We start from the raw sequence: 15,309 nt of genomic DNA on the forward strand, positions 1-15,309 counted from the left end.
ATAACAGAATCCATCTCTCTTAGTAGTATTGCACTCATGGAAATGAAAATACCCCAGCAGGACTTTTTTGCAGGATTTTGCTACTGCACACGTAATTCGTGAGACTTGATCCATGAATGATGAGGTTATTTTTAGACCCATTGTGTTAAGTGTTTGTATCTTCATTTTTTTTACTCGCGAGATGGAAGCAAAAGGCATGTTGTTTTAAGGCGAGAGACAATATTGTAACTACAAAATTTCTTTAATATTGCTGTTTGCATGCATTCTTAGGGACTTTTAAACCAAAGTAGCATGAAATTAAAAAGTAGCATATCTAGAAGTGTATAGGGCATAGGGTCTTCTAAGATGTTTCTGTGCCTTCATTTCATGTGCTCCCTCTAATTCCTCCCCACTGTCTCAGCAGCCCAGTCCTACATCTATAGTTTTCAGCTTCTATATCAGGAGTTATGTCAGAATAAAAGCTTTAATGTGACTTGACTGATGGGGGAGGAATGGTAACCTAGAGGAAAGCCATCAAACTGACTACCTCACTAGCTGTAAAATGTGTCATTTTGTTCATATTTTTCTATATCTAGTAGTCTTTCTCCTCTATACAGAGTCTGGGAATGTGTTCTGTCTTTGAAAGTTGCAAGGTTGTGACTATTTACAGAGAATGTCAGGACAACAAATTTAGTGGTTTAAGTGAAAGACAAACCTGTTGCTAAAGGGACCTCCTGTTCAGGTGAGACATGGTTCTCTGGACAAGAGGACACAACTCCGTCTTCAGAATTGAAAAATACATTTCAAACAAAGAGTCATATCCACTCATCTGCTGCGTATGGGCTACCTTCCATGAACTGAATGCAGGACATGATTGAATGGGGACACTGTTATCAATGAAGCTGCAAAACGATTACATTTGGCTTGATCTTTCTCAGGGACATTCATGTATAGCAGTTCACTGAAGGACACTTAAGCAGACACATAGAAGATTACAAAATATAGCTAGTGCATCATCAGATCTTCTCTTTAGAGTTTTTAGGAGCAATTAGGGCAAGTAATGGTTGATTTAACACGTGGGGAAGAATCTGTGTTACAGATATTCTCCTGTGCCCAGTCTGTAGGGGGAAAACAAAGTATTTTAATGGACAGTGTTGTCTCTTTAGGATGAGCTGTAATAGCTTGAGGAGTTATCTCTGCAATCCTTTTCATTCCATGCACACCATGTTGGCAGTGGTCCCTTCAGCACAGTCTAGAAGTCTGCTAGAAGTGTTCCACTGCTGCTCCTAATCCAAACAGCCTTTTACTCTTGTAAAAATACCAGCATTTTAATAGCAGTAGACATGTGCATCTTTGGATTGCAGCGTGTTGTGAAATGACGATATCATCACCACACTTTCCTTAGTTAAGAATGACTTCAAAATTTCTGTGGCAGCTTCCAGCTGACTTACGTGGGCTACAGCACTTGAATGGCTGTCCACAGGATTTAAGCGGGGTTTTGAAGAGCTTTACTGCATTGGAGCCTGAGTAGGTTTGCAATGTCCCCTTGCATTTCTGCAGGAAATCTGCAGAAGGTCATAGTTAAGTTTTAGTCTGTTCAGCCTGTTTTCATCAAACTTGTCGCGGTTTTAATTCCACTAATGGAAGTATAGGGGTCATACGATTTCTAGCACTGCATGGATATGCCAGAAGGGGTGTGGAGAGTCTTCTCTGTAGTACAGTAAGGTGATTGCATGTGAGATGGATGGAAGCTGATAGAGTAGAAACACTGACAAAGCAAAAGAAACCTTGCTGAGTGGTCTGTATTGATGACATCTGTGCCATCTGAGTGCACAGGTGAGAGATTTCAAATTTCTTAAAATTCTGTGTTAAATTATGAAAATATTATCTAGATGACTACACTTTTTTGATTCAAATGTTCAGTGTAATTTGATGGTAATTTAAAAGTTATTTTAAAAATGTTTTACATCAGTGATAGTGCTTGTCTTTATTCTCCCTTTGAAACTTTTGGATAGCTCGTAACTTCAAAATTCAAGACAGAATCTTATAAATACAGATAAAGGTAAAGGCACAGTAGAGTATCACAGTAACAGACTAAAGACTATACCAATAATGGTTAATTTCGAAGGAAGCATTGATTTCCTTTTCCTGTTTTTCAGTATTTTTTATGCGTAGGAGAAATGCTTCTGCTGCATAAATATTTTTAAAATAATGGCTTTAAAGGGCACGGCTGAGAGCCTGAATCCAAATGTTTTGCTAAGTACTTAAAGAATCTTTGTTTAACTCTTGCTTCTTTTTTTTTTTTTTCCCCTTTTTTTTCTTTTTCTTTTTCTCCCGTGCTATAATATGTCTGGAACCAAAATCAGTATAGGGCAGATGTTGGCAAAAAACAAGGTTAAAACAAGATCTCCCTGTCCATCATAAACTGTTCTGTTTGTCTGGCTAGTCCTTTAGCCAAAAAGAGAACCAAAATGACAAGGGGGAAAGCATAGTGGTCTCTGCTCAGCTTTGTGTATTGTCAACAGAGCTGTGGTTGTCACAGATGATTGTCTCCTTTCTGGTGCAGTTACAAGAAAGGGAATGAACACAGCCATCAATTTGAGATGACAGGTTTGAGTGCACTTCCCAGAATATTTGTTCTGGGTACATTTATCATCCAGCTTCAGGTGAAACAATGTGTATGGGGGTGTGAGGATGGGATGGGAAGGTACCCTAACATTTTATCATCATAAATTTCTCCATCTAGCAAACAGTCCAAATAAATATTGTGTGTTGTGAGACAATTAGTTGTTGTTGTTTTACCTGCACTAGGTATGTTCTTCATGAAGGAGGCTGTTGTCAGATACAGAAGTGCACATGTAGGAATAGGGCATGACGTTTTACAGGCAGCCTACCGTCACTTTGCAGAAAGGTGGATTAGAATTGCCATCACCCATACAATTTTGGAGAAGAGGCACGCCATATAGCAAGGGATAGATAGTAATTTGCTTTGATTTACTCAGGCAACTTCTTTTTCCAACCTAGATTTGTAAGAAAGCTGTTCACAAGTGAAGAAAAATAAAACAGAGAGTTTTAAATACAACTGAATCTTTAGCCTAATTGTAAAGAATAAGGCTGAATTTGCTGAAAATAATTTTCTGAATTCATATGACATGCCTCAGTCTCTTATGAGAAGGCTGATGGAGAGGTTCTTAGCATATGGTACCAAAGATATGTCTGATTATGCTTCTTGTTTAGATCTTGGTCCTGTCTGTTTTAATCCTGCTTCAGCTGCACAATTACTAGAGCTGAGGACCCTCAAGTAATGCTTAAGTCACCTATTCAATGCAGGAAATTGCCTGTAGAGTCCTCTGCTTGACTTTGACCATATGCAGCCAAGATTTGGCATTTAGATGGATTCAAAAGATGGGACCAAATGATGGCTTTTCACACGCAGAGTTCCTAGTTATCTTACTAGGAAATTAATTATAGTGTTAAATCATTTTTTAGTCTTTCCCTTAAGAAGATCCGTCTGCTACTGTAGATGGATCGTTTTCTGATCCCACTGTTGTCTTGCAGAAAAATGCTGTTGATTTAGGGTAATTTCTGTGAAAGAACTGCCCTACAAGACACTGCCGTAGAAAGACAGTGTACAGAGAAAAGGTCTGTGGCAATGAATTTCCATTATTTTAATTCTTCCTTGTCCATCACACTGCTTACATCTGGGTTCACCAGATCACGAAGGACTGTAATGCGCAAGCTCAAGACAGCAGAATTACGGATGCTCTAGGAATCTGATTTTAGCTTGTTGAAGCTGTACTCTTAACCATAACATGCTTTTCTCCTTCACTCTGTGCTTTATATTTGTAGACAGACATGTACAATGGCATACTGCAGATTGACACTGAGTAATATGGATCCAGTGTACATGGGATGGTATTATAAGCATGAATCATGTACATGTGTGTGCAAAGAGCATGTTATGTCTCTAGCCAGTCATGCTATGGAATTGTTTCTGATCTGCCTAATAGTTTTACATGCAAACTGCACTTGAGCTTAGTCTATTTTTACCTCTGTTTAAAAGCTACCCTTCCTTACTCAGTATCAGCAAGCTCAAAATTGCTAGCCTATTCTTGCTTCGGTTGTTGTGTAGGGCAGGGGCTGATTTTTTTTTTTTTTTAATAACTACCAATTTTTTTTTGCCTGTAGAAAGTTTTGGACAGCCTTTTTATAAGGCCTCTAATTCCTACTAGAAGGCTTTCACTTCTCAGGGAGGTAAGTGCTTTTGGAGAATTTCACACAGGTAATTATCGTATTATATACTAGAGATAATAGGAGAGAAAGCTGGAAGTAACTTGTTGGAAGTGGTGTAGGTAGTGTATAGTACAGGTTGGAAGTAAACTGCAATGCTACCTCTAGGCCCTTCAGCTGCTGTTTACTTTTTATAATAATGTTTGCTCTTCCTTTCATTGTGAAAATTTGGTACATTGTACAGGTGGGGACCACAGTAATCACTACTTAATTTAGCAGGTTTAGGTTGTAAACGGTAGCTTATAATATGATGGGGTAAAAATGTAGTCTATTGGTCCACTCTTCACTGGAACAGGGAACTCCTGAGAACATAGCAGTGGACCACTGCCACTTTGATGTTGAGCATGTGGTTGGGATACTGCCTGGTCTTTACATAGAGCGTGCAAGATTGGGCAAGGCTCTGTACACCCACTTCTTTAACTGTGCTTTTAAGGGAGGATCATGAAGCATCTGGCCCTCAGCTAGAAAGTCAGAACTCAGGAAATGCCTTTGCACGTAGCCTTTGCCAACTGTGGTTTCTGGTATGTTGGTGGGTGGGTTCTGAACATGGCCATCTTGATAAGAAAATGCCTAAAGCCAGTCCCTGTTCATCAAAGGATCGTTTTCTTTATCTCTCATTTCAATTAAATGTAGAGTTTCTAAAAACAAAAATGCACCGTACTCCTCTGAGGATCACATTTAACCTCTTCAGCTTTGTCATGTGCATCATGAGTAGCCAGGTCACAGTCAAGGATCAAGTTTATCTTCAAAGATGAATCAATTTCCCTTGACTTTCTCTGAAGAATTTTGTATCCCTGAAATTTTGAATGCCACAACTTAACAGAGATGACTCTTTTTTCCAGAAAGATTTTAGAGAAAAATAATTTAAAAATAAAACACAGAAAAGATTATAATGTTTCAAAAAGCATTCCTATTTTGATTTTGTAAATTATAACAATGTAAATATAAAAATATTCTTCAGTCTGGGAATTATTATAGTTCATATTTTCCCTCCTAAGAAAGAATGGAGAAAGAAAATACCACATCCTTTGATTGGGTTATTTGAGAGGTATATTGTCTAAGGTTTTTTTTTTTGAGAATTGCATTTTCAAAAAATGTATTTGGGATTCAAATATAAAAATGTGGACAAAGCTGGGTTTTGGGAAGTCATTGTGTTTAAGAGGAACACGTTTAAATAATTCTGATAGGAAGAAAATACTGGTGAAGGATCACATGAAGTTTCTTTTTTTTTTTTGTAATTTCTTGCATTCTCTCCCAAAATGTCTGCTGTTTACTATTATTTGGATTCAAATCTAGCTCGGGCCACTTGTTTTTTTTTATAGGATCCCTGGTGTGGCTGTTGTTCATTTAAATCCTAATAAGTCATGCGGAAGGAATCTTTGCCCATGATGGTGTTTGCAAGAAGTAGAACCTGCTGTTGGTCCCTTCCAACCCCTATGACTCCACCAGGGCAGGTTCAAGGCCACACAGTTGCAAAAGAAGCCCACACAGCTGCACATTTCCCTTTTGTTTTGGCTGCATAAATGCTGTACTTCCCCTGTGAGGGCTTGACGTGCTGTTTTCCTGCCCCTTGGGCTGCATGTGCCACTGCCAGATCCTCCTTGCACATACAGAAGGGTGGCTGGGATGCATGGTGAGTAAGGAGGAAGGGAGCAGGGTATCCTTTGCACAGCATCTGCTAGTATGACTACCTCAGGCAGGCTGCCAGAGCCGGAGCAGAGCCACACAGGGTGAAGAAGGAGCTACTTTCCTGTTCTGATACCTGTGCCAAGGCAAGAACCCATTAAGCACCCACCCAAGAGCTGTTTGGCTTTGATTATGCAGTGTACTTTGCATGAGTATCGGTGTCCTTCGTGGTTTTAATGAGCATATCAGTAGTATGTATCTTGGCTCCCCTACCTTTTTCTAAACACATTGTGAAAGCCCAAAGATCCTTGATTGGTTTCAGAGCACTTTGGAGGCTTTAGAAGCCCTTCCTGAGATAACGTCTAGTTTATTAGAGTCTGAAACAGTCTTTTCAAGAGATTCAACATTAAAAAAGATCTAAGTTTTATCACAGGATATCTTATCAATAGTTGGTTATCTTGTCGGCAGAGTGTGATGAATTCAGCTTAATGCTTCAATTTGACTTTCAGGCTCTAGCTTGGCATTTGAAGCTGATGGGATTTTCTGCTTTCTGTTTGACCAACTCCTGTAGTCTTCCTTTGGTTTTAAGATCAGAATTTCACAGCAGTTTCAGAGCAAATGAATTAATGTTGATGGAAATTCTGCAAACCTTTTTTGTGAAAAAAGATTGTCCTCAAGTATTAGAGGTATTTGAAACTCTGCCAAGTTTCAGAAAATACTTCCGATTTCTCTCTTTCACATTCTCCTGAAATGTTTAGTGGAAATATGATTTTAATCGTTCTCAAGAGTTTTAGAGAGTTAAAATTTCTAGTGGCCATTTTAGTAAAATTTGGCAATCATCTCTCTATAAAAACCTTTAAGTGTCAGTCAAGCTTGTTTCAAGATTTTTTTGAAAAAGCACAGGATTGTCAATTCATCTATTTTTTTCTCATTTTGATGAAGATGTTTTTTTGTTTGGAACATTGGCACCAGCTCAGATGTATTTAAAACTGAAGTTTTGTCCCTTTGTAAATGCAAAGATGGTACTCTAAGAACTGGTTTGTTTCCAGTTGTCTGCACTCTGGAGTGACAGAAAATGTTCACTTTCAGAACGGACGTTGTTTAGACGGGAAGGGTATGTTCCTACTATAATTACTCATTTCAGAAAGAAGGTTATAGTACTGCATGTGCATTAATCCCTGCAGAACATCTAAATCCCATAAGAGCCCATGGAAAAGGAGCTTCTGGAATCCTTCCCATCCCATAAAGTTTATTCATAAAACGTGATGTTCTGAAGCCATCTCTCAGTGCACGAAAACATCACTGTGAGGTTATAGCTACAGCTCTAGAAACAAGGTTGCAGCTTTTTTCAGATCTGGAGGAAGGTTTGCCATTAGCAAATGATCATGAATTTTCTTTGTGGCCAGTGACTGACATTTATCTTGGCAAGTTGTACTCCTGAATTTGCTACCAAGAACTTTCGATAGCTGTTACTGAAATCTCCTTGAAGACAAGTTTGTCTGCTCTTTTTGGGAAAATGTTAAATTAATTTTGTCACTTCTAGACAATTTTTCAATCTTAATATCAGGAACGGAATGGGAAAGGGAGAGTACAGGTTAGTGGCAGATTGCATAGGATCTAAGACTGTCCCATCCAGCAGGGACTGCCAGGGGCTTCCTTGGATACAGTAGTAGCAAAGGGGAAATGTTTTGTGTTGTCTAGTGAAGGAACAGTTGAGGTTGAGGCCCTTTTTCCACTTTCTTGTAGCAAAAAACTTTGCTGTGCTACAAGCGTCACAAACACAGAAGAACACATTTGTTTTCCCTACTCTCAGATCTCTGAGGCTTTTCTCATGCTGTTACCTAGCTTCCTGAAAAACTGCTTGGATGCTTACCTAGGCATGTGGCAAGCTCATGTGTAACGCCCACTGAAGAGAAGAGGTGGGGATGCTGTCACCCCATTGTGGATTGGGTGTTTCCAAGGTTACCCTCATCATATTACCTTAATTTCAACAGATCTCTTGAGTGTTGAGTTGATGGTTAGATTTTGAAGGAGGAAATGTGACTCTGCTGTATCGGGGAAACATGCTCACACTGCATTCCTGCAGATGGGGGACTTTGCCTGTTACCTGCACAGTGCTGCTTCAGACCTCAACTGCTGGCACTGGATCGGAGGAGAAGCTTGCCTAAGTCTGTAAGCAGTGGTAAAGAATTGAGACTACCTCTGCTTTCAGAGTACCGCCCAGATGTTTGCTTACAAATGCATTTCTTCATGGATGCCTTAACTTATAAAATTTTTACAAATGAGAACCAAAACAGACATAGAAAATTAAGAAAACAAGTCCTGTAGAGCACGAGGGATTACAGCAGCCCCTCTTCTTCCTTCATGTGGGCCTGCCTATTGTGTGGCTCACCATTTTATGCTGCTGGGGGAAGCCAATGCCATGTACACATGTTGGAGGCTCCAGTGGACTGAGTAGATCGGAGCTGTGTGGCTTTCCTCATACTCTGCTACCTGACTGGCAAACTGCTCAGATGCTAAAGCATTTAGGTCTGTTATGCAGGATTTCTCATCTGTGGTGTTGACTGGTAATGACATGATGGGTGGTGCTGAGGAAAATACACTTGGTCTTTTATTATACTGGACTTATTTAAGGCCCCAGATCATTATGTCCTGATGCGCATGCTGTGATGCAAATAGTGAACATTATGATGATTTCACTTTAGCTGCTTGGGCCCTTTTATGTGTATTACACTGCAACAAATTAGTTTTTTTTTTTTTTTTTAATTTTCAAAGATGCTGGAGTGCATGTGGCAGAGCCCCAGCTGCCTGCCTGCAGGAGGCACAGAGGAATTTTGCTGTGTAGGGAGAGCTTTGCTCAGTGGGCCAGGTGCAGTGTTATTTGCCTTCTTTTCTCTTCCCACTGCTTTCCTCTAAAACATGAGGCATGAGCTGGAGGCAAGAATCCAGCCTTGACGGAGTGCTATCCTGACCTGATATGACAGGCCTTGTGGAAGTGTTCAGCCTTGACCCTTTGTTGCTTTCAAGAGGGAAATCCCATTAGATAACAACTGTACCAATGAGACTGGAAGCTTTTGTTTAGGTTTCCTAAGACCTGAAGACAGTAAAGAATGAAGCGATTTTTTTTACTCACCTCCTCCAAAAAAAGGAGAATTGTTGGAAAGATAGATGCTGGATGTATTTTGTTTCTTGAATAGTCCACAAAGTGTTGTACTTCTAACACTGTTTCATTTCCTATTTGATTCCTTCCTGGAAGAAGATGGAAAGGCTTGCTGCACTGGGAGAATATGTTTCATGAGTTGCTAGGTCACCTTGGAAAGTGAAAATGGATTGGGACAGGAGAACTTATGAGGTTTATCAGGCAGCAGGAGTTGTGTGTGAGTCAGTCTAAAAGTTGGCCTCGAGGTTAGTGTGCTGGAGAAACCTCTTGTGAACCACAGCACTGAATGGATAACAGAAATTGTTCAGATCCACTCCTTGCCAGTTTGCTGAAGCAGATTTGAATGAAATTTAATGTATAACTAGCCCCTAATTTCCAAAGCATTTTTGTGTGGATTTAGCAATCTGATTCCTGTCAAACCCAATGACTGTCATATTGACGCAAATACCAGGCAATATTTAGAAAATTTGGGAAAGGTATTTTGCCAAGCAAGGGGAAAAAAAACCCTCCCATTTAACATTCCTATAGAAGTCAGAAATACAGAAGAAGGGGAAAAAACCATACTGACGTATTGGCCATTCTAACAAAAATCATACTGTACTGGTCTTTTTTGGGAATGTTTTTTGAAGTTTTCCACTGGCTGGAGGCTTTTGAATGAAAGAAAAGACAAGACGCATCTTCTGTCTTCAATTAACTTTGTTAATGATTAACAGAGCAGTGTAGTATGTGTGGTGCGTTTTAATTAAATCAGAGGAGACATGATTTGGACAAGATTTTAGTTTCACTTTGAAAGTTATTAAATAAACTGACACTGTTTGCTCTCTGAGGGTTCCTGGGAGCATCCGGTTAGTCGGTAATCCCCGTGCAGCTAGTGAAATAAAGTCCATTCCAAAACACCTAAGGGCCATTACCAGATATTAAAAACGAACAAGCCATCTAGCCAGGAATTTAACTGAACATTAATCTGCATGAAGCACAGTCCTGATCTGAGGCTCCAACTTCATACATTTAAGCTAAGTTCAGGGACAAGGAAGGCCCAGGCTGAACATTCTGAGTCTAGGTTTTTCATTTTGAATGCCTCTGAGCTGTTCAAGTAGCATAAGTTGTTGAACAGTCGATGGCTTCAGTGGATAGATTTGCTAGCAGAGTTTATTGGGTTGTTTGTGAAGCTGAGATCTGGACCAGGGCTTGGATGTTGTTCACCAGTAAAATTTAGAGAATAATAAGACAGAAGCTCTTGGTACAGGAATGTCTCCATAAATTGACCCAGCAGGAAATGCACTTCCCCTTCCAGAGCTGTGTGTGTGTCTGCCTGTGCACTCATTTATATAAACTATTCCAGCAAAGAAGGACCAAACCCAAAGTCTGGACTCAGACCATGGCTTCAGACAGAAGTGAGACAGCAGATACTCTCACTGATTGTGGTGACACACAAGGGTGAGCAGGTCCTATGTTTCAACTCTCCCAGTTTTCCTGGTGTTTACTGGGACATCTGTCAAGGCATCGGTGTCAACCCATCCCCACTCAGCAGAAGAGTCAAGGCTGTAAATTCCCTTGGCTAGATATACAGCTATTCTGTGTGCTTGTATCTCACCTACCACATTGTGGCTTTTTCTGTCTTTTGTGGCTAATAAGCGATTAATACTGTTCAGACCATGCCTGTTAGTACATTAAAAAGAATGTGAATAATTTTATATACAACCTGTTGTTGAAAGTGTTATTGAAATTAACTACTGTCAGAAACAGTTGAGGTGGAGAGGTCTTGTATTGACATTACTGACAGCTTTTTCAGCTTTCTGTTTTGTGGACTCTGCAAGCATTGTAATACGTGGCTGTAAGCAGAAATCCTACAAGACCAATCACAAGTTTCTGGGATTTGAATATTATCCTTCTCCCTGCGAAAGCTGAAATTTATTAATAGCAGTTACTGCTCCAAGCCCGCTACAGTTCAGGTATAAATGAGAGGCAGCAAATTTTAAAATTTGCCAGCCAAAATAATGTATTGCTTTTCATCTCTGTGAGAATTGGCAGGCGTCCCTGAAACTTTGTAAAGCACAATGGTATGGACACGGAAGTGAGTGGGGAAACAGGGGCCCTGCCCTGTGCTGCTGCTGGAGGCTGGAGAGAAATGGGCTCCTCTGAAGGGTGGCTCAGGGCTGGGGGATCAGAGCCTGTCAATCTGGAGCGACAGTGCGGGAGCACTGGGACAAGTTAAAGAGCCTTGAGGGAACTGTTCACACATGGTTTCCTCCATTTCACAAATTCAAATGACCAGGTGACTATATCCTAGCTCTTACTCTTTGACTGTTGTTTGGATCTTAGTGTTTATTTGAAAGCAGTGGAAACATAACATGAAACAAAAGCTATGCATTAGTGGAAGTAGTCTATCACACCCGTGAAAAATTATGCTTCTTATTTTTGAATTGTGCATTGCCCCATAAGTAATTGATAGGGAATGCAAACCTCAGCAGATATGGTTTTCTAATCAAGGTTCAATTTACAGAGGAAGCTTTCCTTGGAATCTCATTTTAGCTCTTGTCTTTGAGTTTGTTTATTGTTGAAGCCATACCCGTTAATAGTGATTCTTTCGTGTGAGAAGCAGGATAATATAAATATCTCAAGAACTGAGGACAGATGGAGAAAATGCACTTCTTGTCTCTGCAGAAGACAAAACTCTTGTCTGCACTATTCAAGGCCAACCTGTTCCAGGAAAGCAGACATCCAATAGGATTGAGTGCTGTGTGGGCTCTAGATGGGTTTTCAGTACCTGGAAGTACATTACTGCAAGTATTTAACATTTCAGGGGCTTCAGGATCTCACATTTTGATGTTCAGGTTTATGTTTCCAATCCTGTAGAACCTGCTTATGCAAACAGTTCTATTGTCTGCTAAGTCATTAGCTACATGGTAATGTGTCTATGTGAGCATGCAAACCCTGTTTGCATGCGCATCCATGATTTGCACCTGCATATACCCAAAACCAAGACTACGTATTCCAATTTCAGTATACATTTGAATGCATGTATCTACTCTTGTGGCTAGGTTAAGTATTAGTTGCAGATTTCACTGAGTACATTCAAATTTCTGGCATTGCCGTGGTTTACATAGGCATCCAGGTAGAAATAACTATGACTTGTGGTTTGAAAAAAAAAAAGGGGAGGGGGGGGGAGAAATAGATGTCATAGCTGTAGTATGGCTTCTTATTACTGAACTCTGTAAGACTGCAGAAGTCTTCCCACTGAGAAATGCAGAATCTCCATTACTTGAGATATTTAAAACTGGACCGAAAAGAAACAACTGTAAAGAGACAATTCAGCATTATTTGATGATGAAGTGCACAGCCTTATTTTTATGAGTACTCAAGAGATTTCCTCCAAGACCTCATGTATAGGTTGCCAGACTCTACCTACTGCCTATGAGTTAAGTGTTGTTCATCTGTTAAATTAAGTCCCTGCTCACATGCCGGTGTCCTAAAGTGAAGTCTTAGAGGAGGATGAATACAGATCCCTTTTGCCCTGCAAGATGCATACACTGAGTTCCCTGCAGTAAACTGTTGGGGCATTTCAGAACAGGCCTTAAAAAAGCCAGCAGTTTTTCTGCTTCATGAGAACATGAAAGACACTGTGGCATCTTTCCTTTTCCCAGAGAGGGAACAGTTAAAAATATTCTTTAAACAAGGAGCAGATGTTGATGTCATTAGAATGGATTTTCATGAAAAACAAGAGTTCTGTTTCTCTTTCAAAATGCCAGTAGCTTTGCAAAGATCACTACAAGTCTACCTACTTATTTCAGACTAGTGGCACACAGGAGAGATGCGCACGGTGAGCTATTTACTGTCTCTGAAACAAATCAGATATATTTCTGTAAGTTGTTTGCCTTCCTGTTTTAAAACTGCCTCAACTTGGGAAAGAACTAACAAAGAGCTACAGAAACTTGGAAGTACTTGAGATACAGAATGAGAATAGTGGGCAGAGCAGTGAAAGACAGAATCCACTGTCAACAAACAGATGCAGAGAGGAATAGGCTACGTATGGGAAGTCATGTTCTGGGCTATGCATGTGCCTTTGTCAGATTCTAAATACACTCTATAGTCTCAGAAGAAAAAGGATCCAAAGGTTATTGAGATCAGCCCGCTGAAAACTCTGCCTCCCATGCAAGAATGGTTAAGGTAAAAATAACAAACAAAATGTGAAGTGGCTCTCTGGATGACCTCTGGACATTCCTATTGTTAGTATGAGGAGACGCTGGAACTTCCAGTAATAATTTCCTTTTGGAAAGCTCTCACGTCTCCTTCCTCCTCCTCATTTTGCTGCACTTAATGTTGACAAGCTATGAAAGGCCCTGCAGTTCCCTTCTTTGTAACCTAAACTCTCACAGAGCTGTTTGACTTGAATTCATTGGCGTAAATGACTTCTTTCAAGAGCCCTAGTTTTGTTTGTGTTTACATTTTTTTTCTTTCAGTTTTCTTGCTTAGGGGTCTTGGTGTTCTAAAGCAAGTAATCATCTCAGAAACATCAGAACATACAAAGAAAACAGGTTGTGAGACATGCCTGCCCTGTCACCATCATTTTTCATCCTTTAGATGCCCATTTGAATTTTCAAAATGTTCTAAGGGAAGGTAGTTTGCCTCTTGCTGCTCCATATGCAGCATTTTCACCTCAGGGCCACAAAAGAGATTGTGTAACCCTCTCAGTTAAGTTACTGAAGAAAGTAAGCAACCTATATTTGACTTTAATGTAATGTGATTATTAAGTGCAAGGATGAACTCCTCCACCCCTTCTTTTTAAAGGCATTTGCAAGCATGGCAAAATCTTGGTTCAGTATCAGCCTCTTTCAGGAGAACCAGTTCAGCATTGCTGTAAACTTACAGAGCTGTTGAGTCTGCACCCAACTGAATGTGAATGCTTAGTATTACGTGTGTTGGCTGTGGTGATTGCTCCTTTGTATTGCAAACTGAATTATAAAATGTCCATATTAAAACAGTGATGTCCCTCAGCTGGAAGGGCCTTATGACTTAAACGATGAGCACAACTCTGAGAACAGCTGAAGCTGAAGTATCTTGGCCACTCACCAGTGCAATGTTATGCCACTAAGCACAGGTTAGCCCAGCCCCATTTGGCAGCATGGTCATTGCCTGTATGCAGTAGGCTTAACAGGACTGTGTCTAGAATTGCATGCAGGGTCTTGAGACTTTGCACATGGGATAAGTCTTGCTTACTGAAATTTCTGGATGGAAAAAAATAATCAACACTAGTGCTGTTGAATTCAAAACCAATACTTGGTATGCGAACCTACAGATTTTCTCAAGCAGTTACTGACAAGGGTACCTTTTACAAATGAACGCTACAGGCAGTTGGGCAGAGAGACTGCTACAGTTTGGGACTGGAGCTTTTCTCACCTTATTTATCTTCAGTTCTTCATTTGTAGACAAAGGTGGCACATGAGTTGAGGATACACTTGTGTGGTCAGCATTGATGATTGTTTAAGAATTCAATAGACAAAAGCCATCAGTTCTCAGTAGCGCTGTAGAGATCAAAACTGTGGGCAAGAAGACCCAATTTGGTATTAGAAGTCTTGCTTCAAGTCAAAAATAGACTGTGTAAATCACTGATTCAACTAGACAGGAAATGCTCCTCCAGACTTTTCTAATTCAAAACGTTATTTGGGATTTTAATTGGGATTCTTCTGTCTGTCCTAGTTTAAGGAGGGTAGTTTAAAACCATTCTAGGGTTTCCTACAAGTACAAAAGGCTTCTCCTGATCATAATGACCCCCCAAATAGGTCAGATTTGCCACACACAGCCAGAAGCTGCATGGCAGTAGGGAAAGTAGGATATTAAGAAGTATCTGGAACTTCTCACAGAATCACAGTGATCAAGATAGGGAGGGACTCCTGGAGGCCATCTGATCCAACCCCTTCTCAAGCTGGGCCGCCTAGAGAAGGTTACTGAGGCCCATGTCCAGTCAGGGAGTATTTCTTCTTTGAAGAAGTACTGCAAGATTTTAGAAGACAAGCCGTTTGCTCTCATTTGTACTCCATGTGGAAGCTGTTTTGTTTGTGAGCCGTGCGCAATAACACCAATAATCCAGAATGGATTGAAAAGTGTTTAGAACCAACTCAACCTGAAAAAAAAATGTTTCCGTGACACATTAGTAAATACAGACTTCCATTAGAATTCTGTAGGGCTGCTTTGGAGCCCAGTCTGTAGTTTCACAAACATCATCTCTTGGATCTGGCATCTGATTAAAATGTATA

General features: G+C 40.2%; 1 protein-coding gene across 4 annotated transcripts in view; it reads left to right on the plus strand.

The window, feature by feature from the left end:
- CALD1 (caldesmon 1) overlaps nt 1-15,309 on the plus strand; it is a 187,712-nt gene that overhangs the window by 116,550 nt on the left and 55,853 nt on the right. The window lies entirely within an intron of this gene.

Source organism: Numida meleagris, chromosome 1, assembly GCF_002078875.1.
Source record: "Numida meleagris isolate 19003 breed g44 Domestic line chromosome 1, NumMel1.0, whole genome shotgun sequence".
Taxonomy (NCBI): Eukaryota; Metazoa; Chordata; class Aves; order Galliformes; family Numididae; genus Numida; species Numida meleagris.